The sequence below is a fragment of the Echinops telfairi genome, unplaced genomic scaffold, assembly GCF_000313985.2.
Source record: "Echinops telfairi isolate 266 unplaced genomic scaffold, ASM31398v2 ScPeMD7_7400;HRSCAF=8409, whole genome shotgun sequence".
NCBI lineage: Eukaryota > Metazoa > Chordata > Mammalia > Afrosoricida > Tenrecidae > Echinops > Echinops telfairi.
The window spans coordinates 31082850-31091847 of NW_022111300.1; the positions used below are offsets into that span (position 1 = coordinate 31082850).

General features: G+C 38.0%; 1 pseudogene; it reads left to right on the forward strand.

Moving 5' to 3' along the window:
• Window positions 1–218: 218 nt before the first annotated feature.
• Window positions 219–343, forward strand: LOC115871677 (annotated as a pseudogene).
• Window positions 344–8998: the final 8655 nt, after the last annotated feature.

Here is an 8998-nt window from a genome sequence, read left to right on the forward strand (position 1 = left end):
GTCTGTTCTAGGATCAGGCTAGTTTTGAGAAGATAAGAAATTTAAGTATCAGGTTTCTTGAGACAGAAACCAGCACATGTAATGAGATCTCTGAGAACGAGTGAGACTAAACAAAGAATTACAGCCCTTCAAAAGGAGATCTTGGTTTACTAACCACAGGGTCAGCAGTTCAAAACCACCAGCTTCCCCAAGGGAGAACGATGAGGCTTTTTGCATCCATAAAATATTTACAGCTCTTTGTGATAGCCAGGGCTGGCTAAACATTCACTATATTAAGACCATGCATGTCTCCCCAGGCTGAGTTCTTTCCCTGAGCCTGGATTTATAAATGCTGGTGATAAGTCTGAATTTGTGTATATGGCTGGTATTCTAGGGATCTTTGTTCAAGTTCAAGATGACTGTCTATTGAAATAATTAGGAAATAACAAATGCTGATTTGCAGAAATATGTCTAAAGTAGGGGAATTCTGCAACAATTTGTTGTCATTAATTAGTGTAAAATTATTTTATCTTCTAGGTGATTCTGATATATCACTTGAAGAATGAGAGTAGAACAGACGGGTGAAAAATAAATCCTGCAATATTTTTTTTTTATACAGCTGACCAGAGCTTGTTCTATCTATCTATCTATCTATCTATCTATCTATCTATCTATCTATCTATCTATCTATCTATAGCTATCTATCTCAATAGATAGATATAGCTATAGATATGGATATAGATCTAGATATAGATGATAGATATGGATATGGACAGATATCATATATATAGATGATATAGATATAGATACAGATACAGATGATACAGATACAGATACAGATACAGATACAGATATAGATATAGATATAGATATAGATAGATATTTTTTTAGCAGCTCCAAAAACCCACAGGGGCAGTTCTCCTCTGATCTGTAGGGTTACTATGAGTCAGATCTGACTTGATGGCAGTGAGTTGAGTTTGGTTTTGAAGTTATTTTGTTTTGTTTAGTTTTTCATAAGTAAGAAATGGAAAGAAACAATTATAATTCCCAGCAATATAAAAGATTGTATAGACCAAGTAGTTGCCAGTTTTCAAATGCAATCTAGCTAACAATGCTTAATACCAATATAATATTTTGTTTCCTACTAATTAAACTTCTTAATATAGTTTGCTGTTAGAGTGCTTGTCTAGTATTTCAACTGCTGCAGTAAAGTGCTGGGAAGGAGGAAACAGGCCTCTGGCAAAAGTCCATGAGACTAATTATCTAACAAAATTTATGCTACAAGTACAGCTAATTTAGATATTTTCAGTATAGGTGAAAGCAAAACTCTTAATTGGCTTTTGTTCAATTTTCATTCAAAACGATGGCACCGCCAGGCTGGGTCTGGGTAGCTTTGCTTGGAGCAGCTGCTTTCGTTGACAGTTAGGGCAGAGGTACACAAAGGGATACCTAGAAAGGAAGAGTTCATCTTCTACAATTGCTGTTAAGAGGTCTCCTTGCATCAGTTCTGAATCCTAGTGACATGAACCACAGAGGAAAACGTTGCCTGGATCTATGCCACCCTCAGAGGGTTGCTATGTTTGAGACCAGGCTTGCAGTAGGTCTCCCTCAGGATTGTCCTGTTTTACACTGACCCTCTCCTCTGCCAAGCATAAGATCCTTTGCCAGGAATTGGTCAACCTTAATGACAGGTCAGAAATAGATGAGACCAAGTATCACCATTTTTGTATATAAAGAATATTATGGCTGTATTCGAATACAAATGTGTTCATTCTTCAGGCAATCCATAGCATATCCAATATTGTGGAATAATTCTTCTTGAATCACTTCTTCTTCAATCTTCCTTATTCATTGCCCATCTTTTGCATGCATATGAAATTGAGCCAGTGATATCTATTTTTAAAATTTTTAAGGAGATCTTTTGCAGCAGATTTACCCATAACAATAAGTTATTTCATTTTCTGACTGCTGCTCTTAGGGAAAGTGATTATGAATCCAAGTTAAATTCGTTTTTTCAGACCTTCCATATTTTGTTCATTTAACATGCTGTTGCTTCCATGGATTGTTTAATGTGGCTCTTCTAGCTAAAGTCCCCAATTCTCACCCAACATCGGTCCCTGTATGGGTCTGGTAAGAAGGTGCGGAAGATACTGATAGGACTCACTTATAATTATGAATACGATTCCCTTGGCTGCCATCCTCCTGTGTATAAAATGAACCCTCTGAGACAGCTGAGCCATCAGAGGGGCAGCAGCAGAACCAGAAGCTGAAGCATGGAGCAGAGTGACGGACTTCCTAACCCTGCAGTAAGAAAAGAGGAATGCTTTTATGCAGGAGACTGACTTGCAGAACCAGGTGCCTTTGGGTACGTAATTGGAGAAGTTGGATTTGTGCATGGAGATGGAGCTGGGTTTGTGCTGAAGCTTACTAGAGTGAGAGGCCTCTGGGCACTTAATTCATGGAGATGGGTTCGCTGACCAAGGGAGCTTAAGCTGAATTGCTTCCGGTTGAGGTTTATAGCAGTGTGGTATACCCTGTATGCGTTTGTGAACAGATGTGGAAGAACATTGTAACATATAGTAAACAGCTCAACCCTGAGCATTTCTCACTAGCATTGACATTTGTTAATGTCTGTAATTAACCATTTAATCATGAATTTTGTCTTTCAGTTCTGTGTAGTCATTCCAGTTGATATCAGACCACAGAGAGGAAAAATCAAGAACCTTAAGACCACACTTACTAATCAAATTGTAAGGATTTGAGTTGCTGCTGTTTTGTGTGTTTTTGTTGAAGGGTAAAACCATTGAGGATGTCGTCTTTGATCTTCATCAATAGGTACTTCAAGATTTCACTTTCAGCAAGTAAGCCAAACTCTTCATTTCACAGATGATTAACAATGTTTTCTATACATACCTGAAGCTACGTTGTTCTTCATATTGTCAAGCTTCTTTGTTCATTTACTAAGCACCCATATGGAATAAGTATGGTGAGAGGATACAAACTTGACACTGGCTTCCCTCACGTGAACATATGTAATATCTCCATGTTGCAGTTAAATGAGTGCTTTCCTTTTATTCAATGAATAGGTTGACGTGAGCACAATGAAGTGTTTTGGGTTCTCATTTATTTTATGATACTAAACATATCTTTTATAATCCACAAAATGTAATAACTTGCATAGCCAATGAAACATAAATAAACAGATACATTTTATCCTTTATTTATTTATTTATTTGCAGTTCTTCAAGATAAACTTCTTACTGATAATCTCTGCTTTCAGCCCAAATCCATCTGATGTCAGTGACGAGATCTAAAGTGATCTCCCTGAACTCTTCGGAAGACTTATTCCACACATTTTTCTGAATACAACTTGAATCTCACTCAGTAACTGAATACTCACCTACCCAGCCTTTATGAAACCTAGGTGGTTATAGGAGTTTGAAATCAGCTGCTCATCTAAAGATTGTCAGTTCAAACCCAATCTCTCTCAAATCATAGGTCTGCAGAACTGCTTCTGGCAAAGATTAAAACACCTGCGACCAGTTCTAGTGAAGGAGGATAAAAATGACTGCATCTAATGACGACAAAGCAAGATTCTGTTACTGAAAGCCTCTTTCCACCCAGTTACATGTTTTCTTGAAGTCCCTGTGCCAATGTTTATCATATTGCATGAATCACAGGAATCTCATGGAATTTCTAGATCTCACAAGCTCCATCATTAGAGCAGACAAAGTGGCCCACTGAATATTGGCTTCTTTCCAAAGTATCTCTATAGAACAGACAAATATTAGCAAGGCGTATGTATTTCCTCATCTGTGAGGCACACCCATTGCATTAGTTGCGCTGAGGGAATCCTGACGCCCAAAGTCCTGGAGGTCAGAGTGGAACTGTCCCGTAGAGTTTCTGAGTGTGTGAATCTTTACAGAATCAGACCACCAAGTCTTTCTGCTGTAGAGTGATTGTTACTTTGAACCTATTTCTTTCACTTAGCAGTCCAGTGTCTGATCACTGCTATCAGGGCTTCTTTCAGAGGGTGCAGGAGCATAGTTATAAGATAAGAATGTGTGGCTGGTAGCCCCAAGAAGAACATCCTCATTTCCCAGGAGACCAGAAGAACTGAATAGTGCTCAGCTATTATTGTGAGTTTTGTTCGAAGATTTCGTAGAATTTTAAACAAAAAGGGGGGAAATGCCCAACAGAGAGTCAAATTACCATGAAGTCCAGAGTTCCTGGAACCATGGTGTGTTAGTCTGGGTACATTAGAGAAACAAATCCACAGAAACTCATGTATAAGAGAGAGTTTTTTTATAAAGGGTAAGTGTACATCAAGAAACATCCCAGCCCAGTGCTGCCCAAGCCCACAAGTCCAACATTAACCCATATGTCCAACACCAATCCACAAAGTCCTCCTTCATCTCACAAAACACACATTATGATGCTGACTACAGGAGTAAAGCCAAATCAGTGAATGTGTAAGCATCTCAGCGCTGTCAGGGGTCTCCACATGGCTGCTCCAGAACCCAGGGTTGCATCGGAGTAGATCCATGCTGTTTCTTCTTGGGGATGTCTTGCAGGAAGTGAGCATTCCCAGCTGAAGCAGAGAACTGGCTAGGGCAGCTGCACCCTGGTCTGACCATCAGAAAGCAAGAGACCCAAGAACTAGAAAGGCGAGGCTTATTGAGCCATTTATCTGTCTGCTCTTCAATTAACCCGACATGCCAGGTTGGCACAATTAAGTACCTCACATGGGGACTGGATAAATCCTTTAAAATATTACCCAAAGGGAATTTCTGAATTTTAACCCAAAATATCCCCTGAAATTTTCTAGGAATCAAACAATAGTTTAGTTTTACTATTTTAAAAAAATGACTGCTTTAGACAATATAGTCCTCAAAGGTTTTTTTAAAGAACTATTTGTAAAGAATCAAATTTACACTGGAATACCAAATTATTAGATGGGAACCTTGTGGGGGGCGTGGGTGAAGGCTGCAGTAAGATTATGTTAACGTATGTAACAACACAGAAAATTCCAGTGAGAGTGGTTGCACCACTAAAAATCTGTAAACAATCACAGAACGGTACTTGTAAAAACAATTGGAACTGGTATGTATTTTGTTGTGTATATTCTAAAAAAAAGAAAAAAGCGACGTAAAACAAACCGGATATTCCTCTGTGTGTGTGTGTGTGTGTGTGTGTGTGTGTGTGCACGCTCCACCAGGAATTCTTGTTGCCATGATACCAAAGTAAGGATAAATAAAATTAGACTTGCTGAGTTTCTGATTTCTCAAAAAATAAATCTTAATTTTGATATTAACCAATAGTTGAAAATATTATCTCACTTTTATTGAATATGATGTCAAGTAAAATTTTCTTTGATCATTCATATCTATCGCTGCCATTTATTGGTTTCTGTTTTGTTTTTTCCCACTATTTGGATTAATTTCTTTACCTTAATTTGTGGTTTCTCATAAAAGGAGACCTTGGAAGTCTTTGTCAATCACTATTAGTGAACTTCAAAGATGAGTGGAAGAAAAGTCCTCTAACAACACACACACACACACACACACACAGATGAAAGAATGTTTATTCTGATTGGTAGGACGAGAAAGGTATGGAGAAAGGAAATGTGCATTCTATTAACTGGGATGTTTGAGGTACCTGCCCACAAGTATATAGACACAGTGGCTGCAACAATGGGCTCAAACATACTAATTATGAGCATGGCATGGGGAAGAAAGTGTATGCAATGTAGAGTTAGGAATATGCTGTAGCTGAGTGCTATAGAATCAGTTCCCAATCAAAGCAACCTGATGCAACCAAAGAACGATGTGCTACCCTGCCCTGCATCCTACTCGTAATGGTTATAGCCTCCGGGTCTACCTGTGTCATCAAGAGTCTTCTTCTTTTCCACTGCCACTCGGCTTCCCCAAGCATCCCTCCTTTTCCGGGAACTGGTCTCTCCGATAACGTGTCCAAAACACAGGAGATAAAGTCTCTTCATCCTCATTTTTAAGGAACAACAGCGTCATAATTTAAATGATTTTCCAGTCTTCCTTTCTCGAGCTACAACTTCCAGGTGCCTGTGAGATGACCGAAGAAGCCAGGCTCGGGGCAGCACAGCTTGGTCCTCAGGTGACATATGATTGAAGTAGTAATGTTTAATTATGTGAAAACTCTCCCTGACTGATTAATAGGTAACAAACTGAAATAAGGATTCAAATCAAGGTAATTTCAAACTCACCACATGGTTTGATAAAATGTGCTTGGAACAGCCATGCCTGTTCATACCTGCATTTTCTATGGCTGCTTTCATACAGAATTAAGTATTGAGTTTACTTAGCCCACAAAGCCTGGCACTTTACATAAAAAGTTTGATGCCTTCTAGACAAGATTATAGATACAATGAACCCAGTATTTGGGTTTCTAGGGTTTCTAGCACATAAAAATTACTATCAAAATCATAACAAAGTCCACCAAAATCAGAGGGATACAAACGCTGGGCATGTGATTTGACTTTACAAACAACTCTGGTCTGTGAGGAATTCCATGCAATTCTTGGGTTTATATTTTTGAGATATTATGTGTATGGCCAAATTGTACCACTCCACATGAGAAATTTCATCTTAGATTTTATATTATAATTTTGCATAACTCCAGTAATAGGATAAGGATTCTCTCTCTCTCTCTCTCTCTCTCTCTGTAGTAGTAATTATTGCTGAGCTGATCTTTATCTTTAGACATGGCAAGAACACTTTTCATTTCTCATTAACTCCGTTTACCCCTCATTGATGATGGGAAATTGTTGCTCAGACCAAAAAGGAAAAAAAAAGTCATTGAATTCTGATGATGGGCCCCACACTGGTACTAATTTACAAACGTCATCTAATGTAATTAATTTAATAACCTTGGAAGATAATTTCTATCTCTACATAACGTAATGCTTTAGTGAGGTTAAGATCGAGAAATTTAGCCAGAACCATGAATCTATGTTTTCTTCACTTATATCTGTTAATGTTCTTTACATTAACTTTGAGTTTAGATTATCACTATATGCACATAAACATGCAATCTGCTAAGAGCATCTGGTGTTACAACAAGCTAAGCATTTTGCTATTGGCCACAATTTGGACCCACCCAGGGTGTCTCATAAGAGAGGACCTGGGACCAACTTCCCAATAGTGACAAGCTTGAAAACCCTGTGGAGCGCAATTCTATCCAGCCATGTGCGTGTGCAGTCACCGTGAGCAGGAACTCACGCAAGGGCAACCACTTTGGTTTTGGTTTTGATTTTAAAGATGATTTAAATAGGAAGATCCTGTGGTCCAAAGTAAGTCAATTGTTCATACATTTATTTGCTCAATCATACAAATATTTATGAATGTCTTTACCTGGCCAAGGCACTCTGCTCCAGGATAGGAATCTCATGATACACATAACAGAGACCATTCCTGGCCTCAAAGAATGTGTTGAAAAGGGCAGTGTCCTATAAAGCCTTGTGATTCCTTTTTATGTTTATGCCAAGGCATACATTACAAAATCGTTTCAAAACATGTTCTTTAAAGTTGAAGGCATCTCTGTGAAATAGATCTTGTTTCTATAACTACCATATTTGGTCTCATAAGAAAGAGATATTTGTCGTATATCCACAGGAGCCCTGGTGACATATTGCTTATGGGTTGGGCTTGACCTGGAGAGGCGGCAAATCAAAACTACCAGATGTAAACACTTACAGTCTCTGAAACGCAACCCTCTCCTATGAGCTTGCTGTGAGTCAGCTTCCACTCCATGGCTGTGAGTTTGGTTTTTCCAGGTGTGTGTGGAAGTGCCAGTATGGAAACTCAAGTCTTTGACTCCAGAACTAGTGATCCTTTCAATCCACTACAACAACTCTTCAAAGGAAATAATCTGAGAGTCAAAAAGTCAATTTATTAGCATATCGTAGAAGATATTTCCACAGATCACTTTTGGTTCTAAGGAAATTCTCTATTCGAGTCCCCATAACTAAGGCTATAATGGAATCCCCGAGATTTTCCCATTACAAATCACTCTTGTTAATAATGAAAAAAAATTGAGACAAAAATAAAATTCACAAATTATAACTCATCAGTCAAAGAGCAGGGCTTTATAGTTTAGGCCTCTTTCTAGTACTGAAGGAAGGCTATTTCTAGCATTTAGTACCCCTGCTACTATAAACCACTTTTACTATATTTAATGGGATTGTATGATCACTTTTTATATTCAAATAATCTGGATCCATTTGTCTCGGTGAAAAATTTTGTTCTTTTCTTTTATTCATCAAAATGCCAAAGAAAGCACAAATTGAAGTATTACATATCCTAAAATGTTATTGCTCACATTTATGTTCTCTTGTTCCAGGAGAGGGAAAAAAACTATTAAATTATAACGAATCTGTTTGTAATGTATTTGGAGACTTTACGATGCCCTAAAACGTGAGCTTCATGATAGGTATCACCAAATAAACTCACATCATTTCTTCGGCTCTCTGCATATTTAGACAGTTGGTCAATGAGTTTTTTCATCTGTAAATACTATGATCTCTGGATTATGCATCGCAATTTGTTTCAAAATCTACATGGACACAAATAAATAGAGTTGCCTTTCATTTTTTTCATGCAGGATTTGAAAGGTACTGAAGTGTGTGGATAAATTCACTTTATTACAGCCATAATTTGGTATGTGTTTATTATGTATTTATATACATATTTGTAGTCATTTCCTATTTCTCATATTCTTAAAGACACAGATAAACACTACTCTAGGTCAGTTTTACTGAAAATCCTTTGCAATCGAGTCAGTTCTGACTCACAGTGACCCTACGGAGTGGAGTGGAACTGACACGGAGGATTTTCAGGGATGCAAATTTTGACAGAAGCAGACAGCCACATTTTTCTCCTGCAGAGCAGCTGGTGGATTTGAACAACTAACCCTACAGTAAGAAGCCAAGCATTGAACTACTTTCCCACTAGTTAAGAAATACGTTTATATGTTTGTCGTTGTA